A 21,709-nucleotide genomic window follows, 5' to 3' on the forward strand; every position below is an offset into this window, starting at 1 on the left:
TCTTTCCATACTATTGAGCTTTGCCTAGAGGCCAGAGTGGTTTGTCGGAGTCAGCTAGATGCTGGAAGGGAGGCTGTGTCAGCCTAGTACTATAAGTACCACCCTCCTCAGAGTCAAGGATTTTTATGTTTTGCTCTCTCAGAACACAAAAGACCCACAGCTACTGTTGTTCAAAGGCCCCAAAAAAGTCAGTCTTGAAGAGAGACTCTGAATAACCTATGATTTTTAACAAAAAAAAAAAAAATCACCATAACAAAACATTCACTCACCACAACAAAGGGCTAGAGTCTTATGTCATTAAAAAAATCAAAGATGTTACCTCCTTTAGCCCTGAACAGTTAGCCAAAATTCAGGTTATCAGATTCCCCAGGGAAGAATAGTGAAGGTTCCATACCTGAACTGCAGAACTGAGGTCCAGATATTCGTTTGCTGCTTCTGTACAGCTGTTAGCTGCGAATGAAGAAGTGGAAAGAGATTCACACCACTAAGCCTCTTTATTTGCTTTGCAACGGGCTTTTAATTAAACCTTAAGAAGAGCAAACCCTTCTAACTAATGTGCCGAATTTTGGCTAGAAGATGCTACTACTGTAGTTTATCCCTTGGGCAGCAAGAAAGCCATTTCCCAAAACTTGAGTTTTAATATTAGTGTTGTTTGAGTTATAACTCTACCGTCAACAAGGCTGTAATAAAAAGAATAGACAACTACTTAAAAAATTACCTGGCACATAGTGCCCAGCCAAATTAGCACTAAGCCTCACCAATTAACAATTCACATAATGCTGTTCATAGCAGATATACATTCCATCTCATTCCTTAGCTTCAGATAAGCGACAATAACATCAGAACCAAAATAGATTTTGGAAGGTAGGAGTCTTGTAATACATTTGCATAATATCCTGTCAAGAAACAAAGCAAATATTCATGCACTCATTAAAAGGAAGATACAGTGAACTAGCCTTCAATTATGGACAAATTTATGTCTGCTCAACACTAACTAATTATATCTTCCTTAATGCTGTTATTTTGCAACAAACAAGCAGTGATTTCACCTTTGGGTGCCCTCTACACTGAATTGGTATAAGAAAAAAATACATCCATTTCACTTAAAACTGCTTGCATAAAACATTCTTGTGAATGAAAACACCCCTCCCCTTTACAAATAGATGCATCATATAAATTTAATGAAAACACATGAGGGAAACTGCTCATTGGATATCATTAGGGCACTACCAATTTCACAGCTGTGAAAAATGTGTCACAGACTGTGAAATAAGCCCTTTCCCGTGAAATTTGATTTCCCCCTGCTGCTGGGAGAGTCCCAGCCAGGGGCTCCTAACTAGTAGTCCGGGCCAGGCTGGGGAGGGACAGAAGTTGTCCTTCCCCTGCGTGGCTGCTCTCAGTGGGGAGATCAGACCCACTTCCAGGGGTTGCACAGAATTGAGGGTGGCTCAGGGCACCCATTTTTCCAGGGGGGGAAGGGGGGTAGGCACATTAACGCAGAGGCCCTGGCCAATCTGCCACTGGCTGGGTCTAGCAGCTAGGAGCCCCTGGGTTGGGCACTCCCGGTAGCATGGGGGAAGTTGGACCCACCTCTGGGAACCTCCTCCAGTTGCAGGAAGCTCTGTGGTTGCTGCCCAGCCCTGGAGCTTCCTGCAGCCAGTACAGGTATCTGATCTCACCACAAGAGCAGCCGTGCAGGAGAAGAGCAAGTCTTGTCCCTCCCCAGCCAGCCAGGACTAGCATCTAGGAGCCCCTGGCTGGGGCACTCCCAGTAGCTTGGGGAGATCAGACTCAGCTCTACCTCTGGGAGCCTCCTCCTGCTGCGGGAAGCTCTGTGCTGCTGTCTTCAGCACACAGCTCTGAAGGCAGCACAGAAGTGAGGGTGGCAATCCTGCTACCCCATACAACTGCTACCCCATACAAGCCCCTCACCATCCCGTTTTGGTTCAGAACCCCCATGGTTACAACACTGAAATTTCAGATGTAAACATCTGAAATCGTGAAATTGACCCATTTAAAAACCTTCTGGCCATGAAATTGACCAAAATGGACCATGAATTTGGTAGGGCCCTACATATCAGTGTCATCTCTTGAAAACCAACACCAAAAATTCTTTGACCCTGACAAATTCTAAATCTTACTCATAGAAAAACCCTTCCCAAACCTGAGGCCAATGAGTAGAAGTATTAATGAGGCATTACCACCATTCCCTATCTGTTTCTGTAGGTACACGCTCAGACTGAGTGGAAAAAAGGCCCACCACCCCATTGTCCATGCAGGTCACCCTGTTTCTCAGGTAACCTCGGACAGAAAAAGTGAGAAGCGGGAAAACTTGAGTCGCACTTGAGCGGAACATGTGGTTGGGTACAGGCAGCCTTAAAAATAAGGGGGATTCCTACTGAGGAAGGCAAGAGATCCTCCTCCTTGTTAATGCTGATTTATGGCATCAACCATCTTTTTGAGGCTCAGCACCTTAGATGAAGACAGCCAAACCTGAGCTCAGACCAAATGCCATTCCTATTGGGGAAAGGTGAACATGTTTATATTGCTGCCACTGTGGCACAGAGCACATGAGCGAATGCTTTATAGAAACAAGGGTGCTGGAGCTGCAGAGCGATAAAATGTAGGTAAGAACTCATTGGGCTCAGTTCTTCTCAGTATCTGAGCTCAGCTTCATGCAGCAGAAGTTGGGGACTGTCAGGGAAACTGTTCGCAGTCACCAGCAGTGGAAGTAGGGTGGTCCGGTCCGGTATGCCGTACCAGCTGGTAGGGCATACTGGAAAGACACAGGAGGAGCAGAACGTGGAGCTGCCAGGCAGCCCCATGCCAGCAGCTCCTCCAGTGAAGCTGTACCGCCCCCAGTCCTTCCACACAGGCCTCCTCCATCTGTAAAGCAGCCTCGCCGGAGGACGGGGTTGGGGGCGGTACAGCCATTCTGGAGGAGCTGCCAGCGTTCTGCTCCTTTCTCCACTGTGGTTCCCGGGAGAGCTCTGTACCGCCCCCAGCCCTGTCCTCCAGGGTGCTAGAGCCATACCGGTGGAGCTGTGGGCATTCTGCACCTTTCACCGCTGCGGTTCCAAAGTCTCCGGTGCAGCAGGAGGAGGACAGAGCCCCCCCTCCCTAGATAAGGGTAGGGTGGATCATGGGGAGGGGATGGGGAGAGCATGGGGACCCCAGGCTGCGAGCAGGGAGGAGTCACATGAGGAGGTCACATACCCCTCCATAAGCTGCTCCCCCACCCCCGTACCAGTAAGAGATGGATTCCACTTACACCACTGGAGGTCATTGATTCTGTGCTGGCCTGACCCCATCCTGAGTTAGTGCAGCATAGGGGCTGTTCTAACTTATACCATTGTCACATGGTCCTTTAGGGCCCTGCCACCCATAGAAAACTGGCTACATCCCCACCACACCCCTCCTGTCCACCATTAGGGTGAGGAGAGGTGGCAGGCCCAGAAGATGGTTCCACTACTTGACACTAGCAGCAAGTTCTCTTCTGGAGAATTACTGCCAGGGTCCAGCTCCCTTGAGCCACCTAAGTGCAATTTGAAAAAAATACAGAATGCTAGCCAAGGCCTGAAGAGGAAGGAGAGTGCTAGTGAGAAGGTAGGTCATCTACCAAACGAAGATGAAGATGAAATTAATAACTGAAAAACAGATGAGGTACGGAACTCTTTTAAAATAAAGAAAGAAGAGAAAGAAGAGATGTGAATAACTTGGGATCAAGACAGTAAAAATTAGGAATAGTGTAAAATACAGAGCGGGTAATGGGGTAATTAGGAAATATTAGAATTTGCAGACCTCAGAGACCATTGCTTTCTAAATTAGTGTGTGCTGGAGCGTAACACTACAATCTAGCCAGAGGAAAGATGCTGCAGGGCCCCAGGAGTAGGGCGAGATGTCTACACTGCAGTCGGAAGTCGGGCCATAGGCCAGACTAGCATCCCTGTGCTAGCTTTCCTCTAACTAGCTTTGCTAAAAATAGCAGTGAAGACATTGCTAGCCTGCCCAGGCTCCCAAAGCAAATATAAACCCAGGATCCCTGGTGGGATTGCGTAGCCCACCCTGAAGTCTGTGCTGCTGTGTTGTCACTGCTAGTTGTAGCTGCACTAGAGCTAGATTAAAGCTGGTGCGAGTACACCTGCCTGAGTGCAATCACACCTGTAGTTACAGTGTAGACATTCCCTGGTTCCTGATTTTCCACCACCCCCCGGCAGGGGCTTCCGTTCCTCCCTGAGTGTAGATGAGTTGTCAGGGAAGCTAATGACATGGTGAATATGTGCTAGCTTTCCCACTAAGTTAAGGGCAGGAAGTGGGTGTGGGAAGTCCCAGTGTGACAGGGTTTAGGCCCCACCTCTTTTCCCTGCAGGTAAAGGCTGCACCTGATTTAATATCCAGGGTACCTAGCATCCCAAGGAGGTGAGAACACAGCAAGGTTATGGTTCTGTTATTCCTGATGAGGTTACAGGGACAAACCATCCCGATGAGTCGAAAGAATAGTAAATATGGCAGGCGACCAGCTTGGCTTAATAGTGAAATCCTAGCGGATCTTAAACATAAAAAAGAAGCTTACAAGAAGTGGAAGGTTGGACATATGACCAGGGAAGAGTATAAAAATATTGCTCGGGCATGTAGGAATGATATCAGGAGGGCCAAATCGCACCTGGAGCTGCAGCTAGCAAGAGATGTCAAGAGTAACAAGAAGAGTTTCTTCAGGTATGTTGGCAACAAGAAGAAAGCCAAGGAAAGTGTGGGCCCCTTACTGAATGAGGGAGGCAACCTAGTGACAGAGGATGTGGAAAAAGCTAATGTACTCAATGCTTTTTTTACCTCTGTCTTCACTAACAAGGTCAGCTCCCAGACTGCTGCGCTGGGCATCACAAAATGGGGAAGAGATGGCCAGCCCTCTGTGGAGATAGAGGTGGTTAGGGACTATTTAGAAAAGCTGGACATGCATAAGTCCATGGGGCCGGACGAGTTGCATCCGAGAGTGCTGAAGGAATTGGCGGCTGTGATTGCAGAGCCATTGGCCATTATCTTTGAAAACTCGTGGCGAACCGGGGAAGTCCCGGATGACTGGAAAAAGGCTAATGTAGTGCCAATCTTTAAAAAAGGGAAGAAGGAGGATCCTGGGAACTACAGGCCAGTCAGCCTCACCTCAGTCCCTGGAAAAATCATGGAGCAGGTCCTCAAAGAATCAATCCTGAAGCACTTGCATGAGAGGAAGGTGATTAGGAACAGCCAGCATGGATTCACCAAGGGAAGGTCATGCCTGACTAATCTAATCGCCTTTTATGATGAGATTACTGGTTCTGTGGATGAAGGGAAAGCAGTGGATGTATTGTTTCTTGACTTTAGCAAAGCTTTTGACACGGTCTCCCACAGTATTCTTGTCAGCAAATTAAGGAAGTATGGGCTGGATGAATGCACTATAAGGTGGGTAGAAAGCTGGCTAGATTGTCGGGCTCAACGGGTAGTGATCAATGGCTCCATGTCTAGTTGGCAGCCGGTATCAAGTGGAGTGCCCCAAGGGTCGGTCCTGGGGCCGGTTTTGTTCAATATCTTCATAAATGATCTGGAGGATGGTGTGGATTGCACTCTCAGCAAATTTGCGGATGATACTAAACTGGGAGGAGTGGTAGATACGCTGGAGGGGAGGGATAGGGTACAGAAGGACCTAGACAAATTGGAGGATTGGGCCAAAAGAAATCTGATGAGGTTCAATAAGGATAAGTGCAGGGTCCTGCACTTAGGATGGAAGAATCCAATGCACCGCTACAGACTAGGGACCGAATGGCTAGGCAGCAGTTCTGCGGAAAAGGACCTAGGGGTGACAGTGGACGAGAAGCTGGATATGAGTCAGCAGTGTGCCCTTGTTGCCAAGAAGGCCAATGGCATTTTGGGATGTATAAGTAGGGGCATAGCGAGCAGATCGAGGGACGTGATCGTTCCCCTCTATTCGACATTGGTGAGGCCTCATCTGGAGTACTGTGTCCAGTTTTGGGCCCCACACTACAAGAAGGATGTGGATAAATTGGAGAGAGTCCAGCGAAGGGCAACAAAAATGATTAGGGGTCTGGAACACATGACTTATGAGGAGAGGCTGAGGGAGCTGGGATTGTTTAGCCTGCAGAAGAGAAGAATGAGGGGGGATTTGATAGCTGCTTTCAACTACCTGAAAGGGGGTTCCAAAGAGGATGGCTCTAGACTGTTCTCAATGGTAGCAGATGACAGAACGAGGAGTAATGGTCCCAAGTTGCAGTGGGGGAGGTTTAGATTGGATATTAGGAAAAACTTTTTCACTAAGAGGGTGGTGAAACACTGGAATGCGTTACCTACAGAGGTGGTAGAATCTCCTTCCTTAGAGGTTTTTAAGGTCAGGCTTGACAAAGCCCTGGCTGGGATGATTTAACTGGGAATTGGTCCTGCTTCGAGCAGGGGGTTGGACTAGATGTCCTTCAGGGGTCCCTTCCAACCCTGATATTCTATGATGCGCCATTCAGGAAAGTTGGCCAGGTACAGAGGAGCATAAAGTGCACCCCACATAGAGGTCTAGTAGTGGTTGTTCAGCCTCCTATGTGCTTCCCCCAAAGTCAGGCAGCTCTATGCTGTCCTCAACCAGGGGTGAAAGTAACTTAAAGGACTTACCCATACTCTGGAATCCTGAGCAGGGCTGTGGCCTCAACCAGAAGAGGCGGGGCCTTTAAATCAAGATTTAAAAGGTGCCAGGGCTCTGGCTTTAGCTGAGAGACCCCCAGGGCCTTTAAATCATCCCCGGAGCTATCAGCTGCAGAGGTGGCTGGGAGCTCCAGGGGTCAGGGGCAATTTAAAGGGCCCAGGGTTCCTGCCACGGCAGGGAGCCCCGGGCCCTTTAAATTGCCTGCCTGGGGAAGCTGGTCCGGTCCAGTGTACCGGCCCTTGCCGGTACGCCGTACCGCCTCGGACCAGCTTACTTTCACTTCTGTCCTCAACTCACAGCTGTGCCTATATGATCCAATTTAGCCCTCTGCAACTGCAGTTGGAATATTATGTTCATTTGTGGGCACTACCATTAACCTGAAGGATATTGATAAATCTTGGGAGATCAATTAATCGTCAAAAAGGCTGAAGGGATTGATTTGCAGTATGAGGAGTGATAAAGAGAGCTAAATGTGTCTAGCTTGGCTTAGGAGTGAGTAAGTGGGGGAGGGGAGGGGAGGGGAGGAGGAAGGGACAGAATGATGAGTCTACTAATATTTAAAGAGAGTAAAACCGAGGAGTGAGAGGAGTTACACAGGGTAGTGCAGGTCAAGAACTTCTAAATAGGAGCAATCAACTGAAATTATGAAAAGGATGATTTAAACTGAACATCAAGAAAAGCACCCTCATCGTGAGATGTATCTAGGTATGGAAAATTTCCGAAGGGATGAGAGAAAAGCCCCATCTCTTAGGATATTTAATATTAGCCTGGTACACACACTAACACCTGTAGTGCAGGAATCACACCTCTGGTGGGAGGCAGATAGACTGTATGATCAGATAGGGCTAGTTCATGTGTAAATGCTGTAAGTGTAGACCGCAAGCCATGATGTACTCCCCAGCTAGAGAGTTTGGTGAAGTCAATACAATACAGGTTGGTTATGGAAACACTGACAACCTAAAAAGGGTTTGTATTATTCATCCTTGTATGTATATTCTAATTTGTTTATAGTAGTCCCCCAGATGCTATGGGCTGGAGCATCCCCTCCTGCAGAAAAAAACCCATAGGCGGGCAGAAAACTCCTAACAGAGATTCCCCACATTGTTCAGCTAGGTGTTCACCTTTGGATCCTAAAGCATGAAGAGATAGTTCAGGATTCCTATCCTAGTCCCATCTTTCCACCTATCCATCCATCCAGGTTCTTATAGAAGTGGCCATCCTCAGAATGAGTGTGCGCATCTGTGGATAGCAGTGTAAGGATTGCCAAGGTAAGCATTCCTGACCACTGCGCTCAGAAAAGAATGCTTCCCTCACTAGCTGGCATGTGTCTTGGATGAGTCCAGAGACAACAGGGACACTCCTCCTCCTCCCCCCCCCCCACTTCCAGATGTATGTCGGGGAGAGATCCCAAATAAGAATGGATGGGGTAGTGAAACACATGCTACCCTTGGTTGCCCCTCCCCCTCCTTGCAGCATGTACATATGGGGACATGGAAGGGTGCTTCTTTCTTATTCCCTCGTCCCTTCCCCCTGCACTCTAAATGGCAAGGCTGGGGGAGGATTCAGCTGCAGAGCCACTGGGGGGCTGGCTGATTGGCTGTCATCTGCCAGGGAGTGGGGTGGCTTCTCTTTGCTTTAGCTCCTGGCAAGTGGCCATTTTGTGCTCTATTTGCTTTTGCTGCTGGCCAGTGGCCATTTTGAGTGTTTCAGCCCCACCCTTACCTAGTGAGTTATATCTGGCACTATGCCAGTGAATAGGCCAGTCTTTTAACTTTGTTTGGGGCCTGGAAGGGGATTTTCCCATATGGCAAAATTTGCAAATTGCTGTGTGGATTTTTTTCCCCTTTCCATCCAGCACCTCAGGGGTCTAGTTTGCGGGTTTAAATTATATTCTCACACCTATAGCAGTTGGGAGGGTGGGTTAAAAAGGGTCTAATATGAGGTCTCTCTACCTACTGGTTGCCTAGATACAATACAGGACTTGATTCTACACATATTTGTCTCCATAGCTGCTGGCCCATGAAAGCTCAGTGGGTCTTCTGTAAAGCTGTAGAAGCTACTCATGTTTTGAGTGAAGAGAAAGTATTTTATAGCTGTTGTCTGCAGCGGATTCAGATGTTATGTGGCTGCTAAAGCTTGCCTCTTTCCTACGCACGGTGCCAAGCCCAGCTGTTATATATGAGAGTGATATTAACCCAGGAACAGAATGCGTATGTACAATGAAATATTCTTTATGTATAATTATTTTTCAAAGGAAATCTAGTACAAATATAGGGACAACGAACTGCAGGAACTTTGCAAAACACATGCAGGAAGAAAGGTACAGGAGGTCAAACTCTGAGTCTACTAGTTTTGACAGAGTCCCTATACATAGCCCAAATGTAGATCTTTCGTCCCTTCAGGAATCCAGGACATTCTATCTTATTACTTTTCTCAAGTGATAGACTCAAGCTGTACCTTGACTTCAGCTGTATGGGTATTAAACCAGTAGTTTGGATTTAATATGGTCAAGGTCCAGTCTTCTCTTCCAAAAATAAGATCAAAAGGATTTTCCTACAAAATAAATCTACATGTTTGCTGTGGTTCTAGGAAGTCTATGTGCTAGTTGAGTGTGAATGCTTAAGTAGCTTCCTAATTTGTCTGCCAGTTTCAATAATTCAACTGAATCTGCATTTGAAAAAAAGACAAGATGCAGCTTTAATTATCCATGAGACACTCTAAGGACAATGTCTATATGCCATACAAGCCTAAGAGTCCTCTCTTCCCTGGACTTTATCAGCAGCACTTGGATTGACAGTGAATGCAGTTATACAGGCGGGATGGGAAATACATCCCCCCCACACCCAATTTGTAGGTGGGGGCATCAGAATATCAGGAGGAGCAAAAACGAGAGGATGCAGCTTTCCTTCCCTCAGCAGAACCGGAGATGAAGTGAAAAGATGGAAGAAGATAGATATTCCAGCTCATCCCATGCATGACGGAGGAGTACAAACCTGCTGTTTCCCCTCCCAGAATTCAGTGTATGCTGCCAGATGCACGCACACCCAACTCACCACTATTAGGAGAGGTTGAAGTGGAGGCAGACTTTGGGGGAAGTCATGGCAGGGGGAAAAAGATTTGAGGGGTAACTTGGGTTAAACAAAAAGAAGGAAATGACAAAAAGAGTGGGTTTTTTTCACATGGCAAGCTGGGAGTGGTGGGGGGAGAGAGAGAGAGAGAGAGAGAATATAGAGGGGACAAATACAAAGTAGTCCACCTTTTGTAATGCTAATTATGTGAAGGGGAAAGGAAGATAGAGTCCATTAAAATCTATGCGAACCTCTAATAAACCAGTCAAGACTACGCTGGAACCCAATTAAATTTACTGAGCGCATGAGATTTTTATAGCAGGTAAAAATATCACCTTTCCAAAAACATTTCTAAATAGGAGCAAAACTGCAGCACACACGATTAGCCACAAATGTTCAAGGACTTGGTCCAAAGCCTGGGAAGTCTTTCCTTTGTTGTCAAGGGGCTTTTGATGAGGTGCCCCCCAGGACTTTCAGTTTCAATTCCGAGTTTAAGATCATGCATTATCTAACATTTGCATAAATCAACTATGTCTCAGTGGACACTTCCCCAAAGTAAAATCAAGACTCATTACTGATGAATGCAGTAAATTACTTTTACAAAATAATGATTTCTTGTCGGAAGTGAACTGATGAAGGAGAAAATAAAAATAAATGAATGTCTACAATGTTAAGTTTAGCCAGCATGGCTGCCCATGCAGCATCTCAGATGAGTTTCTTTGTGTAGTAAAGAGAAGTGGAGTACCAGTAGGTTTAGGAACTTAAATTGCTACTCAAAGCCACCTAGAGGATTAGCATGCCCAGTCTCAGCTATGTTGTATTAAGGGTTCAGAGAGCAGTAAGGTGTAGAGATCCTGGTAGGAGGACAGAGCTCTGCTTGCTGCAGGAGAGTGGTTGTTAGGAAGCTGGTTACAGCTTCTAGATTCCTAGGACCAGCCGGGCCCTGGTACTTAGAGCTGCTACCAGGCAGCTGTAAACTACACCACTGTCATAGGGTCTTCAGTGGAAATCACACCAATGAAGTCCTTTCCTTTCCCATCTCCTATATGCCAGGTTCCCCGTGTCAGGTAGGATGGAGCAGAGGCATAGGGCCAGATCTGGCTAAGAGCTCTCCTCCAACAGAGACATTCTCTGTTAGGCATTTGCTGCTAGAATGAGCTCATTTAATCCCCTAAATGATGCAAAAGGGCCAGATCTCTAGAGAGTACAGCCCATTGGGTGTAAAGGGACTAGCTGACCATGGAAGCATTGATAAAATAAAGCATGTTGAGAGTTCTGCTTCTTTCATTTTTTATTTCTTTCAATTTTGGGGGGGTGGGGTGGGGGGGTGGCTTGTTTGCCTTATTCTTAAGCATCCGGTATACAGAGATAGGATACCATACAGAGTGAATTCATTAACGGTTCTGGCGTGGCAGTTTCTAAGTCCCTAGGTTAGAAAACCGATTTTACACTTCTCACACAAATGTTATTTGCAGAATATTTTGCCCTCATTTTAAACACTTCTTTAGGGCTGCAGCAGGATCCCTTCTTGGAAGCTACGACTTCTCCTCCTGGCAGGGGTGGGGGAAGGCGTGGGGGAGAGCTCCTCTCTAAACAATGTCAAGATAGAAGAGAGAGACCTGGCTGTTGAGCTACCAAGCATGCAGGACTGGATGCCAGCCCCACCATGTCTTTTCCCTGAGCCCAGACCTGAGGAAACGAGGAAGAGGCATGGAAGCTCCTAGGTTACAGGAGGAACCAGAGGCTCCCTGCTGCAACATGCCAGACATTGAAAGAAGAAGAGCTCTGTGTGGGCTTGAAAACTTGTCTGTCACCAACAGAAGCTGGTCCAGTAAAAGATATTACCTCACCCACCTTGTGTCTCAGACATTGCAAGTGTCAGTTAAAACAAAACAAACAAAAACAACACCCCGCAAACTTCTCCTCTTCATCAGAAGTCCCAGGCCCACTGCAGTGTCCTTGACAGTGTCAAATTCTGCAGCCCCTACTCCAGCAAACTCCCCTTCGTTTCAATGATAGTTTTCAACAAGGAATAAGGTACAGCGATCACGTGTGTAAGTATAAGCAAGGGTGTAGAGTTGAGGAATGCTCATTATATTTTAAGCATCTAGTGATTTATTACATTATATATATATACATATATTTTATACACACACACACACACACACACACACACACCCAGAAAGTGACTTATTTACCCAGCATTTCCGGCATACCTGTTAATTTTCCTCTTTTGTTACTGTCCTCACCCACCTGCATGCACACCTTGTGATCATTTCCCATACCATTGGATGCATAGAACCGGGCAGAGGAATGCTGCAGCACATTTTGTATGAACTGAAATCTTTCATTATTGTCATTTGACTGAAGCAGGCCAGAGCTTGGTGAAGTGAGATAGCACCGATAACTAGGAAGCTATAACAACACTGACATGTCCTAGAAACTCTAGTTGCTTAATGCATGATGTTAACTTCATCGGTGGCACCAGGAATCAAATCCAAATACTCCAAAAAGGACCTGCATTTAAAAACCTTAATGAGCTCTAACCCAGTAGACCAAATAATTTATTTAAAAACATCTGCATAAATATTAACGTTTCCATATTTTGTATCAAGAGGTTTTGATTTGGCTTTGAGAACATGGCAGAAATCAGACCATTTTTATCTCTGCTAAAAATCAAAATATCACAATATGTTGCCTAGATCTGACTTGGATCACCTTTCCTTGCATAATTAAGCAAGCTGATCTTGCAAAAAGATTAATGAGTAGATGGTAAATTACAAGTAATACTTAAATAATATGACTCACCTTGACATTAATGAGACTGTTTAAAAGTCTGTTTCAAGTCAATTGCAAGTTCAAACTTCAACTGCATATTTTTCTTTAATGAATGGAGCTGCACCTTTTCAAGGGCTGTTCACTCTTGATGGCTTTCAGTGCTCTTTTCCATTTAGATAGTTTAGTTAATTAACTACTGTCATTTTACTGTTGCTTTACTATTGAACAGGTATAAAACCATACAGACAAACCTAGAACTTTGGCACAATACACATATCTGATAAGCAGTTATCCAGTAACTAAGTGACAACCGTGCAATGTTACATGTTGTTTGGTCTTCTTATTCACTCCCAGGTTGATAACATTTATAGGGTAAATATTACCAAATGTTTTATGTCAATTCACTTTTTTAAAACTTTGATTCTAATTCTCTAGAAGTCCAAACTAAACATCTGCTACCATTATATTTTCTAGTAATTCGATTATATTTTTCAGTGGGAAAGCTAACTATTAATAATGGAGCAACTTACAAGTACAGATCTTCAGAATGTATTCTATACATGCAAGTTGGCATAGGGCAAAGAACAACATTTTTTTTCCCTGCCAAAAGATAAAAGGTCACAAAAAGACAAAAACATCACACCTCTTGGCAGAAAAATATATATTATAATCTGCTGGGAGCTCTATCAAAGACATTAGATTTTAAGGCTATACCTCACTAGATTTTAAGGATATACCTTCACTTCATTGAAGCCTCAGGTTGATTTATACGATGTCATTCATTTTAAAATCAATTTCTGCAGAGACATGCAAGCTCCACTTCAGTGGAAATTTATCTTTATTCAGATACAGTACATTCCTCTGCACTGCCCCTAAAAGATCAGACCAAGTTATGCAAAGGGTGACTTCATTCTATGCATCCAATGAAGTGAGCTGTAGCCCACAAAAGCTTATGCTCAAATAAAGTTGTTAGTCTCTAAGGCGCCATAAGTCCTCCTGTTCTTTTTTCTTTCTTGGACTATCTTTTAGTGTAACTTCTATTGGCATGACCAGAGGTAGGCTCTCTTGCCCACTTCCTGATAGGGCCAGATTTACAAAGGTATTTTGGAATCAAAAGGTGCCGATAAGCACTACTGGGATTTTCAAAAATGCCCAAGCAGGTTAGGCACTTAACTCCCATTGACTTTAGGTTTCAATTTGCAACCTCCGAGCAACGATGACTAATTGAAGGCTCCAAATGTGTATCTTTACATGAATGTATAAAATACCAATGCTTATAAGAGGTCACATATTGATTGACAATTGCCATATTCCCCTTGAGCTAAAATCTTGAGACACATCTATGAGTCACCGAGTACAGAAAATATCTCAGATTTAATATATGAACTTTTCATCAGGCATAAAATACTACTACTTGAGTCGGTTTAAAAGTTCTGGTGAAGATTCAAATTCTACCATCAAAAATCAGAAGCAGTCTTACTTCGAGGCTAAAGAACTAAGTAATTATGATAAAAGGACCAATGAGTAAGATAAAACTATCCCTTTACTGATCACAGGACACTCACCCCGATTAACTAAATAATGTCATAGCATTAAAAAGTCAGATCAGGTGGAAGGTGCGTGGGCTGCAGTGAAGTAATATATATCGTATAATGCCAAGTATTCTACCATTCTGTGCACCTACTCTACGGAGTTATGTCTGGAAGTGTGGTTGTACGGAGAGTTGTGTGTGCACTCAGTGCTGTGATTTGCACAAACCATTCTGATTAGTAAGGGCACACAGACTAGTTACAACACCAAATGATGCTAGAAACACTCAGCTGCAACATTTAACCTTGAAACAGTTCAGTCCTCTGATGTAGATGGGCCTTAGTTTGATCTCAGTAACACCACTTTCATTCCAGTGTACCTCCATCTAGTTACTGGAATTAAAAATAAATTGTGAGTCCTGAATAAGTTGATCAGAATCCGGTCCCAGGAGTCCAGCATTGAATGGGAGACGCCATAATTTAAAGACAGCTGCTTTTCAGCTGGCCACTATCAAGCAGATAACTGAGGACAAAGGTGTGATTGACTGCCAGCTAGAGGGAGGTTCTCATGAAGCTTTCACTTTAAAGATTCATTAAAAAATTTCAAATAGCAAAGAAAAATGTAAAAAATCATAGTCTGTTCACATGCAGTTCACAACTAGGAAAAAGGGCTTTACAACACTACACTTTCTAGGGGTCAAGAACAAGGGTCTGAAGCTCAGCTTGGGATCAGCTAACTAACCACAGCTGAAACCCCTAATTGGCCAGATTGCCTGAACAGCATTGCCAGGACTGTTCCTAAGCCCAGCAGTAGGACTTGACCAGTGCCTGTTCAACACACTTGCCCACAGCTGAGATCTCTCCTGCATCTGCCTTGTCCCCAGTCTTGCTCCAGCCCTCCTAGTTTCTGACTCTGACCTTTAGGTTATCTCCTGGTTCCTGACTTCAGCTCTGACCACTGCACTGCTATCCTGCCCATTATGGATGACAACCCACATTCCAGTTTATGACACTAAGCCTAACTGCTCAATGCTAATTACTTTTTCTTAAGCCATTTCTCTCTGATTCAGACGTCTCAGAGATGATTAGCAACTTGTTCTGGAGACATATTTATAACCATTTAATTGTATGGACAAGACATTTGTTTTAGTACTGTCTCTGGTCTAATAAACTGTTCAAAATTACTTTCATAATATTGCATCTTTTCACATTCAAAATAATATTCATGGCATTCTGTTTAAAACTTGAATTTTAAGCTCAAGAGTCTTTGTAATTAAATCTCCTAAATCAACCTCAAGTTACGTTTCCTCTCAGGTGAAGCATTCTAGGCATACAAACAAGGTTACCTTCTGGGTTTTTGCTGTAGTTCCATGTTCATATATTGAAGGTTATGAAGTAGAGCTACCCTCAAAACAGCACCCAGGTTTGCTCATTTTACTCTTCTACACTGACACATATTGGATGCTTATTTTAAAAAATGGCTTTGAACTTTGCCAGATTTATACAAGCCAATATCTGCTGCCTTTGATCATTCAAATCTATGAGTTTACGCAAAAATTTCACAAACTTTTGAGTGCCTTCCACCATATCTGGAAGCTTATATAAGAAGTACACAAACATAGTACTAATGAAGAGCCTAATTCTAACCTCATAGTGGTGCAAATCAGGAGTGACTACTGAAGTTAAATCTGTCCATGAGGAGACTCAGACCCACTGTTATAACTATAAAATGCAAAAAGTGTATTCAGGTATAATCCATCATAAGCACTTTAAAAAAAAAAAAACACCCACAAAAACTCCAACCCTTCCTACCATTATTCCGAGGGTTTTCATCTTCCTCTTGGACACCTATAGGAGGGGAAAGTTACATGGCACACAACAGAAGTGAATCATTCAAGAGTTCCTGAGACATGAACCCCTTGTGGCCCCAGGGCGGCGTTTGTGGGCCCACAGCAAAAACAAAGTGTAAGTCCCTCCAAGTGAATAGATTTCTCTAGATGGTATCATAGAATACCAGGGTTGGATGGGACCTCAGGAGGTCATCTAGTCCAACCCCCTGCTCAGAGCAGGACCAATCCCCAAATTTTGCCCTGATCCCAAATGGCCCCCTCAAGGATTAAACTCACAATCCTGGGTTTAGCAGGCTAATGCTCAAACCACTGAGCTATCCCTCCCCCCAATGAGAGCTCCCTGTGTGGAATTAAGGGGAATCAAAGAGCCTGTCTGTGCCCCTCCCTTCTTGGAAAGAGACTCGGAACAGAGCTGTGCTGCTGTTAGCTCTCCAGTCATGCTTAGAGACTGCTCCTCTCTGAGGTGAGTGCACGGGCTGGAGTTGGAGTTAAAGTTGAAGGGAGAAGAATTAACTCCCACTGGAATTTTCTTCAGCAATTCCATGGTTTTGCCAGGGAACAATCCCATTTAGAGTGACAGTCCCTTTACATCTGGCCATTCCTCATCCCAAACCCCTAAATCTCCAACCCACATGATGTACATGTGAATAAGCATCCACTGATTTCAGTGAAGGTCGCTTCCTTCTTCACCTAACAGTGACTTTGGCCTGATATTGGTGCCTTTCTCTTCTTTGTGCCTCTCTGCAGAGTAGGGGATGCTGTATTGAAAGTTAGCCACAAAGTGAGGCAGAAGTACAAAGTAAGTGGAAGTCTTCTTTGACAGTGTACATCTCTTTAACACACCAGTCTTATCTCTTCTCAGCTCCCAATGAAACTCAAGTATGCATGGCAAATGCCAGCATAAAAGAGCTCTGAAGGGTGCGATTGCCAGAGTTCTCTTGGAGGAGTACGCTTCACTGCTTTGTATTTCTGTGACATTTGCCCGGCTTTCTCTGTCTTGGGAAGACTCCTAAGCTTTTTCTTTCTTTGGGCCTTAAAGCTAAATTGTGATTTACTCAACTGGAATCCTCATTCAGATAAATTATCTTTAAAGTTTGGTCTGGTATCCCAGAATCCCCAGTCAAAAAGCTAATCTGGACAAATCTTTGTGGGTATCACATTTTGATTTACTACATGAGGTTTGATATTAACTCAATTAACCAAGATCTGAATTTGTTTCCGATTAGTTATTTAATCATTACTGTTACTGGGCATGTGCCAGTTTTGTTAACATTTCACAAACAATTTGAATATTCCAGAATTCATCCTTTTGGAAAATGCCCTTGTTATTGCTGCATCTTGTGATAAACCTGCAGGATTATATGGGACGAACAACATGATGTATTTTGTTTCAGACTTAACACCTCTGTAAACCTCAATAGCCCCCCCAGCCAATAATAAGGGCTTAGGTCCATTGTGTGCTTTTGTCACCTTCAGATGAGTTCTCAGTTCATACAGAGGTGGGGACTTTGTGAAGCTCTTTGTTATTGTATGCATAAGGGTGCTGCCTCCAGAGAATTCTAAGACACTGGCTGGATCTTGTCCCAGAGAAGTTAAAGGGACCTTGTCCCTCACTGACTTATGTTGGAGCAGGAATGGGCTCAGTATTCGTGTGAGAAACATAATACCCACTTTCCCCTGGGACTCAATCCAAAGCAAGAAGGGCAGACACTGGCATTAGGGTATGAAAGTGGGTAATAGTACTATGATTTTTGGCAGAACTGCTATGTAATTAAAGGCATTCTACCTTGAAGTCATATGCTTTGTGTTTTATTCTATTTGAAGGGAGGAGGAAGTAAGGTTTTTAAAGTTTTGGAGGAGGAGCTTTATAATTGGACTATGAGTATGTTTGTGTGGCAGATGGATTACAGGTAGCAATATTTTTTGGAAGTATACTCTAGTTAACATTGTTAATAGGGTCTTGGACAGATTTTCAGAAGGCAGTGATCACATAATCACTAGATCAAGCAGTAATTGATTCCAGGCCCATTCACAGTATTTATTTACTTGTAGACATTTTAGGGCTTTACATTACTGTAGTACTGAGACATCTTTTGCTAGATTGACTAATTTAACTTTTGTACCTTTAAGCAAGGTGAATCTCAAAAATGGTGTGATAAATGTATGTATACAGTTACTAATAAAAGAAAAATGTCAATGCAAATAAGGTTTATGAAAAAAGAAATAATGTAATTCTTATTACTCTCAACATATTTCGTATGCCTGTTGTGTGGCATTTTGGGTGCCTCACTTTTTCAGAAGAGAATGCATGCCTTCCAAAAAGGACAAAGGCCATCATTTTAAAAAAATAGCTACCGCTATTTGGAGCCTCCATTTTTGAAAGCTCAGCTTGAACCACCATGGCCTTCATTGTTGGAAGTATTGAGCACTCACAGCTTCAGCTGACGTCAGTGGGAGTTGTAGAAACTCAGCATAGCTGGAAAAATCAAACCCAAGGTGTCTGGGTTGTGCTCTTAAATGCAGCCCCACTTTCATGTTCTCTCTTGCAAATTTAGCTGCTCTTGTGCGCCGTTTCCTTTGTCCAGGTGAATGGTCACCTGGTTACTTAGTAAACACTTTTGTAAACAGGTGCATCTTAATCTATTTCTAGAATTTTTGGGTGGACAAACGTAGAAACATTTTGTTGCAAACAGCAAGGAAGTCACTGATGTAGCCAAGTCTTTTTGATTTAGGGGTAAAGAGATATACAGTACTGGGTGTATTAAGTAGCTAGCGTAGGGAGTGGTGTTCTGGAATGACTACTCCCATCATTGTGCCTCTCTCAGCAAATGACCTGCCACATGCTATATTACCTGTAGTTGATCCTGAAGCTCAGTGTGTTGCAATCACCTTTCCTGCATTTGGATCACAGTGGCTAGATTCACATATGATAGAAAGCAAGCAGTCTCCTGGCTAGTTATGATTGAATACTCTATTAATGAATTTTGCCATTTTTGAAGTTTTTTTTCTGGTATTCAACCAGCTCTACGTTTAGCTAATTAGAGATGGGAAAAAGGCATTTCTGGCCAATTAAGCTGGAATCTGAGCACCAGGAGGAGCGATGAATCTAGCTAGATAAAGCTTTGTTCAGATTCAGTAGGTATTTTTCCATCTCTGTTTTATAAATATTGCATTTGCACGTTATGGCTTAGCTACTGAACTGATATCTTTATGCATTACAATTTTATAATGTGTCCAATTTCAAGACTAAATTTGAAAGGAATCTGAATCACCTTTCTAAAATATAATTAGAATATGTATTGTATAGTAACATTGTACAGATCTCAGCAGGTGGGTTACATTGGAAAGGAAATGGGACCGATTTAATTGATTTAACATGCAATTTCTTGACAGTCACCAATAAAAAAATATTATGTCTATATGTATATTACTTTTGGCCCCTCTGCATGGCAATACCCTGTAAACAATACAAGACCTCAATTTTTAATATGATATTTAACTTCTGGGGAATAATCATCAAAACTCAGTAGGGAAGTTAATTTACTAGTTCACGAGAAAAATATTCATCTCTGCTAGAGCTGCATTTATTTTAAAAACTTGTTAACTTATTCATTGTATGCATGAGCATTCAAACCAATAACCATTGATCAATGCTATACCAAATGTACCTCGCTGGGGTTTGGATGCCTTCTTTCAAGCCCACTAAAGTAAATGGAAGTCTTTCTGAACAAAAATAGAGTTTGAAAACTGATTGTTTACAAAGTTTGACTGTATTGTATTAAATATAGTGGAAACCTATAAAGTATATTATTCTCTACCTGACCTTCATTGCATGGTGAATTATGCATAAGTTTCTGACTTATTTTAAGGTGAGCTGGATTCTCATTGCAAACTGACTTTTCATTTTTATAGAAAATAATAAAACTGAAGCACAGGCCCAACACTTAATTTTCACAATGGATTTCCACCAGAAAGTGCATTGCATAAAGATTAAGGGCTTGATTTTAAGGTGCCTTTACAATGCTCCGGTAATGTAAAGAGATCTTGCAATGAGTATAAATATAACGTATGCTCATTTTAAAGCCACTGTACACTGCTAGAGTGGTGTAAACTGGTCTTAGCATAAAAAGGAATCAGGCCTAGTATATGCATAATAGGCTGCTAAGGAAATGTAAGAATACATCAGAAGAGATATCTACTAATGTGACATACAATCAAATGGAAGTCAAAAATAAACATTAATGCTAATGATACCTATTTCAAAAAACTTACTGATACTTTTTAATAGGTTAGATTCAACTCTGATACAAGTACAACTCCTTTTGATCTTTATCAGAACTGTTCCTTTCCATTCCATGAATGAATTGGTCCCTATGTTTATAATTGATATCTTTTCTTTAGCATCAAAATTGTGGCCAAATTTGGACTTAGTTTAAAGAGGTACTATAGTGCAACTTTCTTGACAGCGCTCCTTTTCCCACATTACATTGCATTGTAGCTCTCTTATTATATCAAGGCATGGTAGTAGATTGTAACATGGAATGTTGGTGGAATTTAAGTTGTTCAAAAATGTGAGTTATATAAAATAATGGATTTAACATTTCCCCCCCACCCCCATTTGTTTGCGTCATCAGTAGGGTCTAGGGTCACTAGTAAATTGTGGACAATTTGGAGAGAATTGTGATTGGGGCTATTGAAAGAGAACTAAGAAAAATATCTTAGAGCTGCTGATAAGTGAGCAGACCGAAAGACTAGAGATTGTCTGCAATATTAATTTTTTTCTGAAAGGAAAACTTCTGTGATAAATTGTATTCTAATCTAAATAAATATTTACCAATTAAAAATACATATCTTAAAGAATTCCAAAGCAGTTTTTGGAAGTCTTTGCAGTTGTTCCAGTATCTCCACTGGTTCAATAATCCCTCAGTAATGATCTTCATTTAACTGGCACATTCCCAACAGGTTTCAGAGTAGCAGCCATGTTAGTCTGTATTTGCAAAAAGAAAAGGAGTACTTGTGGCACCTTAGAGACTAACCAATTTATTTGAGCATAAGCTTTCGTAAGCTACAGCTCAATCCATTGGATGCAAGTGAGCTGTAGCTCAGGAAAGCTTATGTTCAAATAAATTTGTTTAGTCTCTAAGGTGCCACAAGTCCTCCTTTTTTTTTTGCGAATACAGACTAACACGGCTGCTACTCTGAAACCCATTTTAACCTAGTTTGTTTTCTTACAATGAAACTACAAAAAGTGTGTTGTGTATCCCTACAATACCTGTACACTTTATTTGGAGAAAAGTGTCCTACATCAGCTGAATCAGAATTACTGTAGCTTGAAATCCTGGAATCCTTAGGCAAGTGGGTTCAAAGAGTGCCATATCTTCGATTTATTAAATAAGTGCTTCAAACAGAGAAAGGTTTAAAAATAGTCTGTCTAGCTGCAGAGGACTTCTGTACTGATAGAATGTAACACTGTCAATTCATTTAAGGCAGTTTGGACGCACTGCATCTGTGATCTTGTGCAAATAGGGCTGTAGTATAAAATGAAAGTGCTATAGGCTGTTAAGGGTGAGCTCCTCCAAGTAACAGAAAAAAGTTATTTTAAGTGCACAGGGGGAATTATAACTACCATTAAAAGGAAAATTTTTGAAACAGAAGCCTTCTCAAACTTGAGGGGGAAAAGGTAACATACTTTAGGATTAACCTGTGGTTATTTTATTAGTCTTTTTTGTTTGATTTTTAGCTAACAGACTTGTGATATACTTCCTTATCATGCAAAGCATAGAAGACTATTTCAGCTGAACTTGA

The 21,709-nt window shown here is 42.7% G+C and overlaps 1 long non-coding RNA gene across 1 annotated transcript in view; it reads right to left on the reverse strand.

Annotated features, from left to right (window-relative positions):
• LOC142073173 (uncharacterized) overlaps positions 1-21,709 on the reverse strand; it is a 72,216-nt gene that overhangs the window by 35,555 nt on the left and 14,952 nt on the right. The window contains exon 2 of the long non-coding RNA XR_012669875.1: positions 395-450. This is a non-coding gene — a long non-coding RNA (uncharacterized LOC142073173). The remainder of the gene's footprint in view (positions 1-394; positions 451-21,709) is intronic.

Source organism: Caretta caretta, chromosome 9, assembly GCF_965140235.1.
Source record: "Caretta caretta isolate rCarCar2 chromosome 9, rCarCar1.hap1, whole genome shotgun sequence".
NCBI lineage: Eukaryota > Metazoa > Chordata > Testudines > Cheloniidae > Caretta > Caretta caretta.